Source organism: Amblyomma maculatum, unplaced genomic scaffold (genome assembly GCF_055883805.1).
Source record: "Amblyomma maculatum isolate TAMU_Amacu unplaced genomic scaffold, ASM5588380v1 scaffold_13, whole genome shotgun sequence".
Classification (NCBI taxonomy): domain Eukaryota; kingdom Metazoa; phylum Arthropoda; class Arachnida; order Ixodida; family Ixodidae; genus Amblyomma; species Amblyomma maculatum.
In genome coordinates this window covers 14,011,251-14,030,792 of record NW_028146738.1, presented here as the reverse complement: position 1 = coordinate 14,030,792, position 19,542 = coordinate 14,011,251, and the positions used below count along the sequence as shown (strand labels likewise).

Sequence of the window (19,542 nt, the reverse complement as noted above, 5' to 3'; positions counted from 1 at the left end):
TCAAACTCATTCATCATGGCGTTCAGACGATTTGTCTCCCGCCGAGGAATGATCAAAGTCATGTATTCAGATAACGCTCTAACATTCAAGAGAGCATCAAAAGACCTCGAAAAGATGTTCCAAACGGCGCGGGGAGCTGAAGTCCTCACGTACATCGGACAAAATGAAATATCTTGGAAATTCATTGTAGAGAGAGCGGCATGGTGGGGCGGCTTTTGGGAAAGGATGGTGCGTACTGTGAAAGCCTGTCTTCGCAAAGCCCTTGGAAGAAGCTGTCTCGATTTTGACGGCCTGCGCACAGCCCTAACAGAGGTCGAGGCGGTCGTAAATTCCCGTCCCCTAACGTACGTCCACTCGGATGCGGGGGAGCCAGCGCCCCTAACACCAGCCCATTTCCTTGTCGGGCATCGGCTTACAGCTTTGCCATCCACAGCTGCAGCCACTTCTGCGGAGTCAACGCGTGAAATACTGCGAGGGAGATGGAGGTACCGCGTCACGCTAGTTGATTCATTCTGGAGACGATGGAGGCGCGAATAACTCCTAGAGCTGAGGTCTGCGCACTGGACCAAACCCACGCGGCAGCGAAGTGTTACGGAAGACGATATTGTGCTTTTAGGCGACGAACGGACGCCCCGCCAGATGTGGCCGATGGCTCGAGTCAAGGAGACCTTCCCAGGGAGGGACGGCAATGTACGCGCCTGCGCAATTGCGCTTCCAAACAAGAGGGAGCTTCGGCGACCAGTGCAGGCCCTTTTTCCTCTCGAACTCCAAGGCGAGGATGTCCCACGCTCAGACCAGAAATGAGCTGAAGCTCATTTGGGGGGGAGGATGTAGAAAATGGAGGATACACGTGTCGAAAACGCTGCACTTAGGGGGGCACCCGAAGAGCGCAGGAAGAAGAAACGAGAACACAAACGGCTTCCAGGAATTGGTCCGCACTTCGAACGCGCAAGCGAAACCCGAGCCGAAGCTGCAGATGGCCCGCTCCTGCCCCGCGAAGACCAGCATGCCGAAGCCACAGCAGAAAGCTCTCTCCCTCTCCCCCTTTCCTCCTTTCATGTTTCTCTCCTCTCCAGTGCTGTCCGACTCTTGTAAAATAAACCTAGTCTCTTAACCGTTACCCAACGTGTGTGTGTCGTTCTTTTGAGGCTCCTGCGTGCGCGGCCCTGCCGCCCGAACGAGTAACGCGCAGTAAAGGAGAATCGTGGCGCTACCTTGCTAGCATCGCTCCGTGGGGCTCGCTGTACAGCGAGACTAACCTAAGAAAAACTATGAACTCTACACCAAGCATACCACAGCTGTAACAGACGGGTGGTTCACGTGCACGGTCCAAATGATAGCATTCGGTAACAGGATCGAAGCGATCAGCAAAGTCCAGCCGCTGGGGTTGTTGCGGAGGAGGTGGCGCCCTGTAGTGGGTACGAGCTAGGGGAGCAGTGCCATATGAGTCGTTTCGGTGGTCACGGACGGGAGGAGGAGCGGTAGAACCCCAAGGGCGCTGGATGGGAGCTGCCTGCAGGGAGCAGCTATCAGAGGGTATTGCACGGCGGTTCACATCTTGATGGCGGGAGAGCTCATCACGGACAATTTGGCGAATCATGTCGGCCAAATTCGGAGGCTCATGTGAATGCTCGTGGAAATCCACGCTTGCAACAGTGGTCACGTTAGGCAGACGGCCGAATTTCGGGGTTATGCGACGCAGCTTTAAAGTTTCGAACGTACGACAGTTCTTGATCACGGCCGTGGGAGAATCTAAGTTTTCTTTTGTAATTAAAAAGTTATATACGTCCACCGCGATGCCCTTTAAGGGGTGGCCAACTCTGTCTTCGTCAGACATGCTCGGATTCACCGCTTTGCAGAGTTTTAGGACCTCTTCTGTGTACAATGTGCATGTTTCACCAGGCCCCTGGGCTCGCTGGAATAAAGTCCGCTCAGCGCATTTCCGTTTTGCCGTGGTATCCCCGAAACAATTTCGAATCTCCTCTTCAAAACGATCCCAGCTCCTTAGGGACGCTTCATGGTTCTCAAACCATGTCAGGGCTGTGGAGTCCAAGAAAAAAACATTTCCCAGCATTACAGTGGCATCCCAGCGATTGTACTTGCTCACCCGCTGGTAATTGGTGAGCCAGTCGTCCACGTCTTCGCCAGCCTTGCCAGAAAAGGTCCGCGGCTCACGGTAATGCTGTCATGCGGGTGCCGCTGGACCTGGCTGCCGTGCGTCGCCGTCTTGGATCATTGTGGCAGTCAAAGGGGGGAGCCCAGCGAGTCGTCGGCTCGAACGAGGTAGAGAGGAATCCGGGGTGATCGTTGCAGCGCCTTCCACCACACTGTTAAGGTTTATTTACAGAGTGGTTCTGTACCTTAGCCTGATGTGCTAAGCAACAGATGGTGAGCTTCCTCTTCTTCCACTTTTATTCCGGAGAGCCTCTTTTTGCACTTCCTTGTTCTCTTCTGTTCGCATGCCTGACAGTATTGTTAATAATAACAATAATAATACTAATAATAATAATAATAACAATATTAATAATAACATTAATAACAACAACAACAACAACAACAACAACAACAATAATAATAATAATAATAATAATAATAATAATAATAATAATAATAATAATAATAATAATAATAATAATAATAATAATAATAATAATAATAACAATAATGTTTATTCCGTTTTATGCAATCCAAAGGTCAAAGACGTATAGGATAAATATGCTACAAACACCTGACAAGGGCCTTTTTGAATTCTTTTTCTGATATGCCATTTTTTAATTGGTTCAAATAATGACTTGATGAATTACACAGTCTACATTTTCTGAATTAGCATCAGCAAGCATTGGCTTTTCATTCTGTGCATTTTGATACCTTTGAAGCCCCTTTTTTTAAGTTTTAATATTTTTCTAATTATCTGAAATACTTAATTGATCATTTACGCATGCCGAATTTCCTAATTAGCATCATCAAGCATTGACTTGTACTGCGATCATTTTGACACTTTTGGGCCACCCTATTCACAACTTTTTCATTTTTTAAATTTCTCAAATTCATCAATTATCGCAATGATTTCCTTAACTCATCGTAAATCATCGATCACCAGTAAATCATCGATCACCGGAAGCCCAAAAACCACGGTACGATATTTTACGCAGCCTCTCAGTTGTTCCCGGCAAAAGGGGCCGACAACTACAACTAGTACTACGGCGCCTATGGCTTTTCGGCTGAATGAGCTATGTAAGCTATCCCTTAAAGAAAGAGTTTATGTTGAATAAAAGCACGAATTTTCGGGAAAGCTTAACTGACCACAATCTTCATAATCAATGAAGGTTCAATGCCATGCCGTAATCAGTGTTCAGTACACACTGTTCAAAGTGGAGCCCGTTATCTCGATTATATGGTATGGAGCGAGTGCCTAGAGAAGCGGGAAACTCTCTTTGCGACCCCCAAGCCAGCACAAGTAAAAAAAAAAATCGGAAAGAAAAAAAAGGGTGGCTCCGAGATGGAGTAGTCTGAATTGAGTTATGCTCACCTCGCACAAATGCGAGTGCGGCACCTTGCAAATCGAGCTCAGAACGCCAGCCACGGTCCGTTCCAACGGCCGACCGGGGCCCTTCGGTCACGCCTAGGCCGGTAAGAGCGCAGGCATCCTCCCTCGACCGAACCCCGCGGCGTGCGTTTCTTGTGGAGCCGACCGACCTCTAGGTTGGGACCCGCCTAGGGCCTTCGCAGGGCGGGCTCCTGTCTCAGACCTTCCCAGGGGAAGCAATTCGAGCAACAGTGTGCTCTGGAGGTGTCCCCTTATGCAAGCATCACCCCGCAACCCGACAGCTAACGCCGATAGGCGGCCATATTTATAGTCAAACACCATAGTAACAACACCATACTTATAGGAAAAAGACTTTATCAAAACACTAAGTGGCCATCTAAATATTTCGTCTTATTTCTCATTGTGACAGCATCCGGTAAGAGCGCAGGCATCCTCCCTCGACCGAACCCCGCGGCGTGCGTTTCTTGTGGAGCCGACCGACCTCTAGGTTGGGACCCGCCTAGGGCCTTCGCAGGGCGGGCTCCTGTCTCAGACCTTCCCAGGGGAAGCAATTCGAGCAACAGTGTGCTCTGGAGGTGTCCCCTTATGCAAGCATCACCCCGCAACCCGACAGCTAACGCCGATAGGCGGCCATATTTATAGTCAAACACCATAGTAACAACACCATACTTATAGGAAAAAGACTTTATCAAAACACTAAGTGGCCATCTAAATATTTCGTCTTATTTCTCATTGTGACAGCATCACGGTGCTATTCGGCACGTTACTTTTATTCAAATGAAGCAATACTGCGTTGCGGAACAGGCGTATGCAACTCTTAAATGACCTATACGAGGCCCGTCCGCGTGAACTAACCAATTGTGCACAAAGGAGATTCATTTGGTCAACACTTTATTCCAATTTTCTCAATCCTACACTTAATATGTTAAAAGCAAATGTCCCGTAATTTTGTATGCGGCTGCCGCTGCTTTGTTTGCTTATTTAGGTGCGCTGGCGTCACGCATATGATGCGCGTACGAAACGAAAAAAAAAAAAAAACATTTCGCTCTTAGTCGCTCCAGCTATTCTTGAACGAATAAAAAATACGGTGCTTTAACCTGCTTCTCGCTATGCAACATATTTTGCCAAATTATGCGCAGCTACACAAAATACAAATTAATAAATGGCTAGTATTGAAAACATTCAATGTGGATTTTTTTCCCCCCTTATGATGACACACAAACGTCGTGGCATCATTTCTGAACATGTGTTTTGATTACAAGACCGTCATATTTATTTTCCAAACTTTCTGCAGGGCTTTCGAGAGAAGAAGGGTGGAGAGAAAAATAAGAAAAATGAGAGAGCGGGGTGGGGAGGCAGCCTGTTTTGACAGAGCGCGTAACTGTAGCACTTAATAAAATCTTTGTGGCGCGGAAAATTAAAACGGCACCATAGTGAAGCCCCGCAAATCGACATTTTTATCAAGTTCAATATACTGCAACCTTTAGGGCAAAGGTTAGGCTCTTTTATATATATTTTATTAGTATTTGCCCCGTATAACATCTGTAACGAATAGGAAAAGCACGGGCAATAGCATAAAGTTTCCGCATATACGGTCGTTCGTTATTGTGTTGCCTGTGTTTTTCTGAAACACTCTCCAGCATATCCTCGAGCCACAGTTGTTATTACTCAGGAATATTTGGTCAAACCGTTAACATCGCATTTGTTTCGCCCAAGCTGCACGTGAGGTTGCACCGTGTAAGGATAGTCTTCGCACAGAGATTGCTCTACGTTAATGTGTTCTGGAATTTTCAGTTTATTTAACTAATGGTAACCTCCCACTACTTGATATGGTGACTTTCCTGTTAATGTTATTAATGTAATAACAACGCAGTTACCAATCGCTATGTTAAAGCTTTCAAGCCTGGCCAGCGAAGAAGAAGGCCGCTGGCTGGAAAGCGCAGACACACATCGCTCGGACGGGTTGGGATCCATCTTCGCACAGAGTGGCCTTATTCCGGCAGAAACCATGCTGAAACCCTCGGGTTCGCGAGATGTTTTCGCGAGACTCCGCGAGATGTGTCTGCGAGACGTAACAATAAAAATAATAAGACGTCGACATGATTTCCCCTTTTGAGTAGGGGTAAAAATAATGAAGTTTTACTTCCTTCCTTCTCTTTCGGGTAGTTAGGCTTTCATTCTCGAATTTCGAGGAGAGGAGTCCTGAGACGCCGATGTCGCTGACGACGAAGCCAAAGAAAATAAATAAATGAAATTATAACAAGTACACAAACACGCAACATAGATATAGAGAGAAGAGAAAGAAAAGAAGGAGGAATTAACCTCTTGTAATTCTGTAATTTTTGAATCCCCTCTTTCTACCTACCGTCCAAGGCATCTCTTTGGGAAATACCTGCGGTAAATCTAAAAACCTTCTCAGGCATAATCTCGTTAATGTTTGTCTTCATTATTGGTATCTACCAAACATGTGCTACATTTTGGACCGGAATGTTATTTCCTGCGGTTGAAACTCGCTGAATTGTTGCTTCATGCCTGCTTGACATAGGTTTCAATCATCATCATCATCAACATCAGCCTGACTATACCCACTGCAGGGCGAAGGCCTCTCCCATATTTCTCCACTTAACCCGGTTCTGTGCTAGTGCATCCACTTGACCCCGACGAACTTCTTAACCTCATCCGCCCACCTAACTTTCTGCCGCCCCCTGCTGCGCTTTCCTTCTCTTGGAATCCAGTTTGTTACCCTAAGCGACCATCGGTTATCCTCTCTTCGCACTACATGTCCTGCCCATGCCCATTTCTTCTTCTTAATTTCCACTAGAATGTCGTCAACTTGAGTTATTTCTCTGACCCACTCTGCACGCTTTCTATCTCTTAATGTTACCACTACCATTTTTCGTTCCATAGCCCTCTGGGTTGTCCTCAACTTAAGTAGAACTCTCTTGGTTATCCTCCACGTTTCAGCCCCAGAGGTGAGTACAGGTAAGATGCAACTGTTGTATACCTTCCTCTTTAGCGATACTGGTAAGCTGCTAGTCATAATCTGCGAGTGCTTTGCAGATGCTCTACATGCCAATCGTATTCAATATTTCAATATCAGTTTCAATATTTCTAGCTATATGACGGTTGATTTTTTGCTTTTCCCTGAATTTATGCTTTTATGCTTTTATGTGTTCACTATCATGATCATCACCGTAGTCCTCATTTATGATACCTCAAAAGACAAAAAAAAAAAAAGAAAAATAACGATGTGGTAAATAGGCATTTACCGATCAACTATAAAGGGCAACAAAATTTTGACAGTGTTTTATCGCATTACACCCCACCTGTGGTCTTGAATTTAAATTGCATTAATTTGCGTGATGAAATCCGCTCTCCCGATGAAAAACACGCGGCATCTGTCTTGATTAACAGTGCAGAGCGCAGTCTGCCGAGGAATACAGGGCGGTTTTGTGAACATTTCCGGGCAAAAATCCGCGGTGCTTACAAGAAAATTTTTAAGTGGCTCAGGAGATAACGACTGAGATTTTCATACCGAATATAATTTGAGCAGAATGTCGCACGCCACATTTTGCACTGGCGGGGCGGGGGAACAGTTTTTCATGTTGCCTCTGCGTGCTGTCGAAAACAAAGAAAGCTAGGGAGGAGTGAGAAAAATGAACTTCTCTTTCCTTCCTAAACAACGTCAAAGTGGAACGCACTTGCAACACGTGCAGTCGGTTCCAGCAGCAAGTCTGTGGTTTTATTATTTAATGAAGCGCGAATTTCCTTTGCGTAATATCTCTGCAGAAATACAACATTTTGTGTTCTAAATGTATGCTGCCAGCATTTCTGTGAGGCAACGCCTTGGCGATGTAGAACAAGGTTTTAATAAAAACAAAAACAAAACTGCGCATAATCTCCTCAGGATTTCCACGACAGCAGTAACGAACGCTTCATGGCAAAGGCGGCGCGGCTCGGGCTTTGAATATAAAAACTGAATTTATTTTGAAAGAGAAACTTAATATTTATAGAAGTGTTAACTATAGGAACATATGGGATTATTTCTTGGCACGAACGTGTATATATTCGTTTGAAAAGTTACGAGCTCAGTCAAGAAAGCCTCGCTAGCAAACACAATTACTATTTATTTTCTGCCGTTTAAATCAACGCTTTTTGTAGCATTTTTTTGCTATGAATTCATTCCGGGACCCAAAGACTCGGTCAGACGTCATGACGTGATTGCAACAAGTAAATCTTCATTCCGTCCCGACAAGAACTTAGAGTATTAGGCATTGTGCTGCTAGACATCATTATTCATCTCTTCCGAACAGACGCGGAAACCGTTCTCTGTTGGAATGCCGCATTCACCTCATTTTATCGAGAAGTGCGCTTCACACACAGGACCGCCCCCATTCCGCCCACCTGTACACTTTTCTTCATTTTTCTCTCGCTCCAATATTTTCCCTCCCCCCTTCGAAAACATTGCTGCATGACATTCACATTGCCTCTTCTTTTTGTCATAACCTTTCATCATCAGCCTTAGTGCAAAAACATCACCTACTGACCGATTCAACCGGTCCTCTGCTATCGTCGACCATTTAATCCCCGTTAACTCTCTAGTCTAATGTGCCCATCTCAATCTCTGCTGTCCCTTTCCCGCATTGCCTTCTGCTGGAATCTGTTACCGTCGGTTTCATTCTCCGTATTTCATGACGTTCTCGTGTCTGTATTTCTTCTTGAGTTAAAATAAAATATCGTCAACGGAATTTTGTTCTCTCACTCACTCTGCTTTAATTTTGCGGATGTTACGCTGTGCCTATAATTTTATTTTTCAGAGTCAGCTGTGCCGTCCTAAAATTAATTTCAATCATTTTTAAGCCTCCAACAATCTGACTGTTATACACGAGTATTGAAAATATGTAACTATTAAATACTATTATTTGAGAGATACTGGCAACCTGCTATTCATGATCTGAAACTAGTGCCAAATACCCCCATCCATCATTCTATTTCTCCTAATCATTTTGCTCCTCTTTTGGTCTGGATCTACAGTTATTGCCCTCCCCATAGGCAGATGTTTTATTTTACCTGTTCCGGTGTATTGCTATGTATCGTGAACTGTGGTTCTTTTTATTAGAGTGTTGAACAGTGGCCTCGTTTTCTTCAAATTAACTTTTAGATATACTATTTCCTGTCTAAGTCCTCGATCTTCGTCTGCTATTAGTTTCCTGAGGTACTTAGAAATGTTGCCATTAGAAAATTGGTATTTTATATATTGAGTTTATACCCTACCCTTCCCAATCTAGTTTTCTGCATACCTCCCCAGAACACGCGATACATATTGGTAGATATATTTTATCTTCCTGCCTCACAGTCTTCCTGATAGTGCTTTCATCAATTTTTAAGCGTTCCCAAAGCAAGATATATGTAGTTTTGGCCCTGCAAATGCTTGCTGTCAATTTCATCGCGACTTATCAGACCGAGTTACGGAGGGGATCACTCGATTGCTGCTAATAAAACCGACGGTCTCTTAACTGCAGCTTGTACTGAGGGAGCAATTACTCATCACGCGGCGTTCCTGCAGCTTATAGGTGATCCTCCTTGCAATTGTTTGTGTGAAAGCAAGAAGTGCCGCTGTTCTCTACCTTCTTGATATTACACCGTCGTCATGCCAGTTGCAATATATCGGGTGAACGTGCTAGGGGATCAGGATTACGAGTCATAGGAACAGACGGTTTCCGACAGAGCACGGCGAGCTGCGTCGGTACTTTGTCGAGTGCTTTAATCCCCGAGGATTTATTTATATGACTGCCTCGGGCTGTGAACTGGTACTTCATTCTTATCTTCCCGGGCGCCAAACTACGCGGAACGCTGGGGACGATACGTATATGACTTTGCTTTCAACTGTCGCAAGACCGACTACACGGCTTTCCGCATTTGTTAAGAAGTTTTCCATAGCGCTGATTCTTTGGAACAGTATTCGTGCTAGATCGCGCATGAAAGGCAAGTGCTATCGAGCACTGTTGCCTATAAAACGACAACAATATCGCGAGTGCTGAAAGGGCGTGCAAGTTAATGCAAGTTAAATTACGATGCGCTATGGTTTCACTGACACGCCGCAGTGACCTTTAGCTATTTGAAATTAGGGTATTTTTATTTGTTTATACCATACAATAGTGGTTACATTCATTCTCGCGCTTAGATTCTGTCGGATACATTTCATTAGGCGCGACACCACGCGAGCTTTGAAACAACGATAGGAATCAGTAGCCGTCACCGTGTTCGCCTCATTGCACGCTTTCTATTTTTATGGACAGCCATCCGTTGAATGGTAAGAATAGCAGCCAGATTTGCTCATCATGAATGTTGCAAGCATCCGACTATTGAGTCATGCCTGACTGTACTGATTGATTTATGTGATATAGGAATGGAAAGGCGCGGTACTATATAACTAAGAAAAGAAGGAAGAGATAAGAACAAATACGGCGCCCTTACTCTGTTGAACGTTATTTCTTCTGGGGGCTGTTTTGCTTTAATATCTGACCATCACGCATAGATAACGGCGCAGTCTTTTTTTTTTTTTTCTGAGCATACAATGCTCATTCGCAAGTCAATAATAATGCTTTTTTTTTTTCAAGCGAAAGCCTTTAATGGCTCATGCTGTCGTGGACAAAAATGTGTCCTGCTTTTTCAGCGTTCTGATTGGCCGAGGCAGGATGCTTCCCTGCCATCTGCAATACCGCGCGTCATGCGACAGGAGTGATTGATTTATAGGAAGAGAAAGGCACGGTAACTGTCTCACTTGATTTCTGTGGACACCTCAACCGCGCCAAAAGGGAAGGAAGGAAGGTGGGAGTGAAAGTGAAAAGAGAGAAAGAGGAGCCGTAGTGGAGGGCTACGGAGTAATTTTGACCACCTGGGGATCTTTAACGTGCGCTAACATCGCACAGCACACGGACGCCTCTTCGTTTCGCCTCCATGGAAACGCAGCCGCCGAGGTCGGGTTCGAACCCGGGTACTCCGGCACAGTAGTAAGGCGTGTTACCACTGCACCACCCCGGCGGGGCTGACAGGGGCGATGGTGTACCATCCAAACACACTTGCTGGAGAAAGTGATAGATACGGCGCCTTTCCTTTCGTGGAAACCAATTATAATTATATGTAGCACTGCAACGAATGCCGACAAGAGGCTAACAATGGGAGGCAAATTGTAGGATAGGAAGGGTAGGCTTTCGCCATTCTCCTCTTAGAGACCCTCTAATTTTTTGTTCATCCTGTTGCATGTTCCGGCAAGTCTTGTTGCTTATGCAGGCGGAGAAAAAAAGAAAAGCTGTGTGTGCTATAATAATAATAATAATAATAATAATAATAATAATAATAATAATAATAATAATAATAATAATAATAATAATAATAATAATAATAATAATTGGTTCACAGGAAAGGAAGGCGCAGTATCTGTCACACTTGTTTCTGTGGACACCTGAACCGCGCTGTAATGGAAGGGAGGAAGGTGGGAGTTAAAGTGAAAAGAGAGAAAGAGGAGCCGTAGTGGACGGCTAGGGAGTAATTTCGACTACCTGGGGATCTTTAACGTGCGCTGACATCACACAGCGCACGTTAAAGATCCCCACAGCGCACGTTAAATATCCCCAGGTGGCGTATTGAGTTCCAGGAACACAGGCTTCGAGCATCTTTTATTGAAAAAGCAATACTACTCTAGTTTTCGAGCCTTCAGCGTAGCGCGGCGGTAGCCACGTACGTCCAACCCACGTGCCGCTTTGACGTCCCACCCCACGTGACACTAGAGTGAGAGATGGGCTACCAACTCAAGCGGTCGGCGTAGCGCGGCGGAAGCCACGTCTTACCCACGTGACGCTGTAACGTCACATCCCACGTGACACAAAAGCGAGGGGGGGGGCTCCAAAATCAAGCGGTCGGCGTGGCGCTGTCGGAGCCGCGGCTCAGTTGGCAGAAGCTGCCAATTTGGGTCTCTCGTTTCACATGAGACTGCTATGTCAGAATCAGTCTGCTAGGACACTGGCATTCACGTTACCCCTATAGGCCACTAAGGCACGTTCAATACGGCTTATATGTGGGCTGAGGAAGAAGTAAAAGAGAAGAACACTCAGTCACCCGCAGCTAATGCTTTCGCTCAATATTTGGTTCAGCAACGTTGAACTCTTGTAATTTTTTTCTTACATGAGCAATACGATCGATTCTCTGTGAAAGACTTACGCCAAAAGGGGCTGGAGAAATAAATAAAAGTAAGACAGCATGATTAACACCGTCCGAATTTTTCTTATCACTCGAGCCTTAACCGATAGCAATAGAGGCTTTACAAAAGTTAGCTCCATCTAGTGAAAAAGACAGAAACTGTGCGCGGCGGCCATGTTTTGTTCAGTCCGCCTGCGCCTCCCATCGAGTACGCTGTCAACGTGCGCCTTCGTGGAACCCGTGCTTGCACCGCAAGGTGCATTAGATGATCACAAGCGATTGTTTCATTTTTTAACATCACAGCAGTCGCTGCTTGTACCAAGCTCTATTCGGAATGATACCAGCATGTTGCTGCGCACCCTTCTGCAGCACACGCACCGTCGTAGACGCGCGCGGAAACAAGGTATACGCGTGTATGCGACCGCTCGTTTGCAATCCTAATCGGCTTTACAAGTGTCACTTGCATCATTTAAAGCATTACTTCCCGTCCCTCTTACTGGGAGCTAGCTCACAGAACGTGCTATCACCTAAAACAGCAAGGTTGTTCTGCGTGCTATATAGCCTTGTTAACTTGAAGGATAAGCCGATGCTTCGGTGGAGGACACGGGAGAAGGAGCAATGCATGTATAACGAACGCTATAGTTCAAATACGTTCTTTGAAACCTTTTATACGTAGGTTGCATTTACCATTGTGTATTTGATTTAAGACAAGGGCATGATTACCGAAACTTTTCACAGTCGTACGAAATGGAAGTGCTTGGTGCAGAGATCAATACGGCTGTCTAGTGCGCCCGAGGTGTGTGCTTCACGCTGCAAAACCGGCTGCCAAACCCGCGGCGTCTAGTAAAGCAGGAAAAGATGACATCCCACTAGTGTGTTGTAATATGCTCACGTCCAGCCCATTTCGAAAGATGTTATCACGTGATAATGCATGCGAAGTCCGGTCCACGTCCAGAGCGCGCAGCTCAGGTTTGCATTCTGTGCCTTCATACCCGCCAGCGCGGCCGATAAAATAACGAAGCGTGCGCTTCCCTCTTGTGTGTTTTGTCGAGTCCCCCGATGGTTCGCTAATTGACAGCCACATGAAATTCAGTTGATTTTGTAAATATGCCGATTTCTTGTTTATTCCCTCTGTCAGATAGTAGACATTTGAAGCCTTAATCTCATATGAAAGCGCTGCCATGGGAGCTTCAAGGAACTAGGCTGAAACGAAAACAAATTTGAAAAGTCAACTCACATTACTGCGAAGTGTATGTGCTGGGTACAATTGGCTGTGTTCATAAAGTCAGATTTATATTATATAATACTGTTATAAAAAATTAAAGGGACACTTAAGCTCCGACGTTAAGGGTATGACGCGCTAGCGTCTCTTTCACAGACAGACACGATGTTTTCTTTCTTCACGTTTTACATTTTTAGCTTTTATTTATTTTAGATTTCTATCATTTGCTTCTTTATTTTATTTAATGTTTTATATTTTTATACACCAATACTCAGGGTCAGCAACAATCGCCTTTCCACACTGAGTAATTTGACACCTCTGAACGCATTCTTCAATTATTTCAATTATACAATTACACGTTCTAAATTTTCTTCATTAGCATCACCAAGCACTGGTTTTTCATTCTAGCATTTTGACACCTTTAAACCCTCAATTTCCATTTTTTTCTTTTTTTCTTTATTTCATTAATTGATCAATTAATTACAAATATTTTATTAACTCTTTACGCCTATCGCGCATCAATCAATCTTCACTCACTGGAAGCAGAAATTACCATGACACATTTTTTTTTACGCAGCCCTCGATTATTTCCGAGACCCGTGCCAACAACTGCGTCGACGGCACAGGCAGGAAAGTGCTAAGCGCCATTCCAACTTACGTCAAATTACGCACGATTCTTTCATCTCAAAATAAATTGCATCCTCCCTCATTTCACCAACAAGTATCTACCAGTGGGATAAGCGACAGTAATGCGCAAACCAAGCAAACAAACTCGCGATCATCTCTCATAGTCGTTCAAATAAATAGCAAAGGCACACGGACGAAAAAAATTCTGGGCATTACAAAACTCTGGATACTGTACCTGGATAGGGGCGACGCTGTGCGGATCGACAAGGGGCCCATGCACGACTCGTAGGGCAGTTTGTAACTGCGCTCCGCAGCGCGGCCGGTAGGTCCCGCTACGCCTCGGCTGTCAAAATACGCTTCTTGGCGTCGCTAACAGACACCACCAGGATAGAAGAGAAGCTCAAGCATAACACACTAGGTTACAACGTGAAAATCGCGGACAGAACGGCGGGCGCTTACGGACGGACACGAAGCGAACCAAAGCGAACGGATGGAGCAAACAAAATATGGCTGCCAGCGCGGGATCAGTGCGCCGCTCATGGTTGCCAGACTTACTTTTGTAAACCCTCTATTACGCCCTAAAATTGCAGTAAAGGTTTGCCTAAAACAATTACATATCACAGAAACTTTCCAGATCTCATCAACTATTTAGTAAGGATCCATCACACCTGTATAGCGCCTTAAGAGAAGCGAGTAAGGTGGGACGGAATAGAGAAAGAGGTGCTTGTGGAGAGCACAGGAATAATTTTGACCACCTGGGGATCGAACAGCATTTGCGTTTGTCCTCCATCGAAACGAAGCCGCGTGTGATGTTAGAGATCTTTGACACACTGGAACGCGCACCAGTTTGGCATACGTCTGCACACACGCAAGTCGGGACGAGGTACGTCTCCATTCAGGCCCATTTTCGGACTTTGCTTGGTGGTGGTCATGCGACAGCACTGGTATGTAGTGTATAATCATGGTTAGGTTGGTTACGTAGACCCCTCGCCGTCCCTGCCCTCTTCGCGTTCTGTGGTTTTATTTATTACTCAAGTTGAATTCGAATGGCAGATCGCGAGCGCTCGGCCGGAGCACCAACGGAGCGCCTCGCTCGCGCTCAGATCTCTTCCTCCATATTTGCCATTGGAACGCATTTGCTCCCGCGGGAGCACTTAATGCAAGAGAAGCTCTTGAGGCGGCGCTAGACGCAACCGGATCATCATCATCAATCGGATCATCCCAGTATACCATTCGTGTTTGTTTACTAAGGCGAGAGCCTTTAATGGCTTATGCTATCGTGGACAGTGTGTCCCGCTTTTGTGGCGGCTGTCGCGTGGCGTTCCTTGGCGCGCGTTCTAGTGTAAGATTGCTGATGACAGGAACGCTAAACAAGATGAGACTTCCGGAGGAAAGGCGCAGTATGTCACACTTTCTCCCACAAGTTCGCGTTTGAATGGTGCGACATTGCTCCTGTCACGTGGCGTTCCTTGGTGCGCTTTCAAATGTGGGATTGCAGATGGCAGGAACGCTAGACAAGATTATGTTGAATTGCAATAGCAGATCCTGAGCAGGTTTTTCTGCTCTGGCCAGAGCAATTCTATTCCAATGGTAGAACGGGAGCGCGAGTTGTCTGTTCAAATGGCAGATCGGGATCTCGCGTCGATCTCGGATCGCTCCGTGGAGCGACGATATTTGCTCAGCCGAAATCGGCAGGTTTGGCCGGAAGCTAGCCTGACGTTCCGTTTCACCTCATGACCGGCTGCGGCAGCTCCGCTTCACATCGTCGCGGTGCTTCGCAAAGCGATGGACGACATGGACGCTGCAACTCGCCGTGCGGCTCTAATTTTGCTCTATGGGCCAAGTGCGCTGGTATGGAGGCGCCACTGCTCCGGAACAAGTGGCGCCACCTCCCGCCGGCGCACCCGTATGTGGTACGTCTGCTCGTCGGAGAGAGGCGGCGGAGTGAAGGCGAAGTCTACGCTTCTCGACAGCAAACTTGTTAGAACGAAACTTTCTTCGGCCATTTCCTGCCTCGTTCCACATGCCCACGTAAGAGACATGTGTACCATGTGTTGAAAAATAAATCAAAACCAAAGCAAAGAAAGCCGCTACTCGTGCATGTCGTCTGGTAGAAGGCCGCCGGCGCTTGGGGCGCAGCGCATCGTCGGCGCGCGAGCGCTTCTGCCGACGGCTCTTCGTTTTTTTTTCTTTTTGAAGTAGGAATTTGGAATGCGCGCAATTTGGCAGTTTGAAAGTAAGTAGATAAATCAAACAAAAACTAAGCCAGTGTGCAATGCGCACCACTGGCTTTTCCCCTCGATCGGTGGCAGTGCATGTGTAGACGGCATATGTTCGACCCCCCAGAACCGAGAGCCGAGTACAGCTGGGCACCGTTAGTCGATGGAATCGCACTACAAAAAAAAAAAAAAAAGCAAGCTCTTTCGCAGGACAGGAGGAGCCCAGGTTGTATCTGGAGATGTGCCCTAAGGCGTCGGGCCATGTGTGCACGTGCTTTTTCGCCACTGCAGTTCTGCCGTAGTTTTTATTTTCTATTCGGTGCGTCGAAACGAGAGGTGACTTGTGACAGTGCAGTGCGCAGAAAAACAGGCATAGCTGAACAAGCTCCGCAGCGCGTGCTGTTCTGAGGTGGCGATCCTAGAATGTTGACTTATTTTAAGAATAACTGCTTGGTGCGCGGTCAGAAACTGTACGAAGCCAGCACGTGTATGGAGTGCGCGAGGAACTTCACAGTGCAGAGGGGCCCTCGGATATCTTCGGAAAATGCACGCCTTCTACGATGTCAGCTTGAAGGTTAGTTTTATTTGGCCCTTTCGGCGTCTATTCACCACATATGTGTATTTCTTTTTTTTTTTAATGTAGTTTTTGGCAAATTAACCCACGCAATATCACCGAGGCCAGTTGCATCTGCAAGGTCGGGGGCCACTGTTAACGATGAGTCGCATCGCTCTCGTATGATTTCCAAGGAAACCGAAAACACTTTGATTTTCGGTTGCTTCCCTGCGGTTTTTGATAACTATTAAGGCACCCATAAACAAAGCAGTAAATCGAGCTGTAAGTCTTAAAGGAGGTTTTCTCTCTGCGGAGAGCCGTGAACGCGTGGCAAGAGCGCGCACTCCTACAATGTGCTTCGCTCTCGATGTCGTACTTCTTCAGGCTAGTCTTCCCAAAAACGAGCGCCGATAACAGCTGGAAACTATCATTACGAAGTCATTAAATAAATAAATAAAAAAAAAAAAACATCCCGCTGGGCAGGAAGACTGCGAGCTCTCTACATTAACACACAGGCCGTGTCCGAAGACGTGCCGACCACTGCTTCAAAGCATGCACGCATAGTACAACTCTTAGGGCTTCAGCTGAGTCCAGAAGAAAAAAAAGAATACTACCCCGTTTTTTTGTTTTTCGCATGCCGCGCGCTCGATACGACCAAGCGATCGGTCGTGCACATGCTTGAAAGAAACCTAGCGTGCAGTCCTGAAAAAGAAAAAAAGAAAATATGGGAAATGCGCGGCCGAAACGAAAAGCAATGGGTGCGATATCAGGTTGGAAATGACCCTAAAAACAACAGTAAATAGAGGCTGTTGTTTCAGTCGGCGTTTATTTGTTTATTCTTACGGGGAACCAGGGACAAATCGGAACACAGCGTAAGCGCTACCCACGGCTGCGGATCCAGACAGCCGCCTTTCTCGACGGCGCCTCCCAAATGGCGCCACATGTACGGCCAAAGCTGCAGCGCACCAGGCCCATAGAAGTGACAGTTCCGACACAGTCGACACAAGTTCGGAGTCAAGCAGTGACGACTCATCCGAAACAGACAGTGAGTGTGAAGCTGCGGTGTATACGAGGACATTCGACGCGATGTTTCGCCTTCCCGTCAAGAGGCTTAAGGTGGCAGGCTTCGTCGAAGAGGTCGTTCGGCAGTACTACTCGGACAACGAGGTATCTTACGGCTCAAGTTGTGCTCGTATGCCAGAAACAGCGCATTTTTTCTGAGAATCCCATTTTCTAGAGTTTCGCAGCGCCGATGAAACTTACTGCAGAATGTGGGACGCACCTGGCGAAGACAGGAAGAAAATTACGAGAGACTTTAGCGACTAAAGTAACGAAAGGCGAAAGCCTGAGGTCTCATCTTGTCTAGCGTTCCTGCCATCCGCAATCCAACACTTGAACGCGCTCCAAGGAACGCCACGCGACAGGAGCGACGACGTACCATGCAAACGCGCACTACTGCGTCTTTCCTCCGGAATTAGCGCCTCACGGCGAGACGCGGCATCTATGTCGTCCATCGCTTTGCGAAGCACCGCGATGATGTGAAGCAAAGCTTCCGCAGCCGGTCGTGACGTCAGACGTAAGCGCGTACAACGTCACGCTGGCTTTCGGCCAAACCTGCCGATTTCGGCAGAGCAAATATCGTCGCTCCATGGAGCGATCTGGGATCGACGCGAGATCAAGATCTGCCATTGGAACAGACAACTCGCGCTCCCGTTCTGCCATTGGAATAGAATTGCTCTGGCCAGAGCAGAAAAACCTGCTCTGGATCTGCCATTGAAATTCAACGTTAGAGTTTAACGATGTCACGCGACCACTTGGTATCGCTGATTTCGCAGGAGCTGCGAATACAGACTTCCCAATTCAGATACGAGGGTGAGGGGAATCGGATCATCCAGGACCCTTTCTTTCCAAGTCTGACATGGCATTCCTACGCCACGCTGGCACCTTCTTAAAACTATGTCAAGCGGGATTTGTTTATGTCTATGTCGTAGCTTAAGGAAGTATGCTAAAGGATACTTATGAGATAAAATAGATAACAAATGAAGGAATAAAACCAGCGGAAACGTGCATGCATGCGAACTCAAATCCGCATGTCGAGTCGAGGAGAGGAGCCATTAGCGTTCTCGCGTCATATTTGAAGAGGAGCTTAAACGTCCTTTCCCCGCCCCACTTCTTCCGCTTCCTCCCCCCCCCCCCCCCGAATCCGCATGAAATGAAGTGCCACGGTCTAAGCAATTTAGCCTTCGGCCACCAAAAGCACTATTGCTGAAGCGCGTATTCTATCGCCCCTGTGGATTCCTCTCTTGTGCCCACACAAACAGGGAGCACAACCACCGTAGCTAGTCTAAATTCTAATCTTACCGGCTCTGCTGGAGTTTCTCAACGCTGTTCATGCTCCTCGAGTGTGAACAAAGGCGCTGGCACCGAACCATCCCCGTGGGCGGTGGCCGGGCCATTTTTTTCAACTCGACCGCTTTGCGCCAATTGCCACGTATAGATGCATGCCTCCTTGGACGAAACATAATGCTCCAAACTTCCCAGAACACCTCGAGGTCTGCCTCGGCGGAGATGGTAATTGGGCCGCCATTGTTAGCTTTCGGCACCTCGTCAGCAGTAGCCATTTCGGTGCACCGGAACAGGCCGTCCAGATGCATGGGCATGGTTGCCTGTCCTAAGCTGAAAGATGAGTGTTAGTATGCAGTAAGTTCCCCGGTCGCATCGAAAAATCGTTTCCTTACTCGGTTAGTATGTTGCTAAATACGCGAGCAACCAGCAGCTCCTTCACGCGTACAACGTTCCGAATGCACCTCGTGACGCGCGCTTTCTCGTGATCTTCTGCCAACAGTGATCACGCGACCACTAGTCATTTAGCAGCTCGAAAAATGATAAAATCCACGATTTGGCCACACCTGAATACAGCAGAAATGGCAGTTAAGCTGTTTGATAAGAAAGACACAGAAGGCGAATTTGAGGATTTCAAAGAAATTGTTAGAAAGACAGACAGTGCCTCGAACCGACAAAGTTCTAAGCTGAAAGGAAGAGGTTATATGAAGAAAGTTGCAGGGGGAGGGGGCTTCCCAATCTACTCGCACTAAGCAGATGGAATCCGGCATTACAAGATCAGCGGTGCTCTGTAACGAAATTGCAGGCATGAATTACATGGTGTGAGCATGCC

At 46.7% G+C, this 19,542-nt stretch overlaps 2 non-coding genes and 1 pseudogene across 2 annotated transcripts; all 3 read right to left on the bottom strand.

Annotated features, from left to right (window-relative positions):
- The window catches only part of LOC146172255 (spastin pseudogene), a 41,660-nt pseudogene extending 22,633 nt beyond the window's left edge, over positions 1-19,027 (bottom strand).
- On the bottom strand, positions 3,499-3,811 carry LOC146172257 (Nuclear RNase P). Its single transcript, XR_014702611.1, has one exon.
- LOC146172256 (Nuclear RNase P) lies at positions 3,919-4,150 on the bottom strand. Its single transcript, XR_014702615.1, has one exon.
- Positions 19,028-19,542: the final 515 nt, after the last annotated feature.